The following is a 314-nucleotide window of genomic DNA, read 5'->3' as shown; positions in this document are numbered from 1 at the left end:
GCAATAAAGATCTGTTCCCCATGACGCTCCCGCCTGAGAACACCCATCCCAGCTTTAATCCCCATGAAATACGGGTTTTCTCTCTCATCCGCGGAATAAAAATCCTAGCTTTACACCCTTGGTTATCCCGACAGTAAATATGATCCACATTCATTTTATTCACCGACGGACGGAGGTAATGAATTCGTTTTGTATTAATAGTGAACGTAAAGCCCTCGTCGACTACGCACTGTAAATATCTATTAGTGTCATCTCACTGACGCGCGTTTTCCTCAAATGAAAACATTACTATGCGAATCTGGTAATCGTGTGAG

Source organism: Penaeus monodon, chromosome 33 (genome assembly GCF_015228065.2).
Source record: "Penaeus monodon isolate SGIC_2016 chromosome 33, NSTDA_Pmon_1, whole genome shotgun sequence".
Taxonomy (NCBI): Eukaryota; Metazoa; Arthropoda; class Malacostraca; order Decapoda; family Penaeidae; genus Penaeus; species Penaeus monodon.
Note: the sequence above shows the minus strand (reverse complement) of the source record.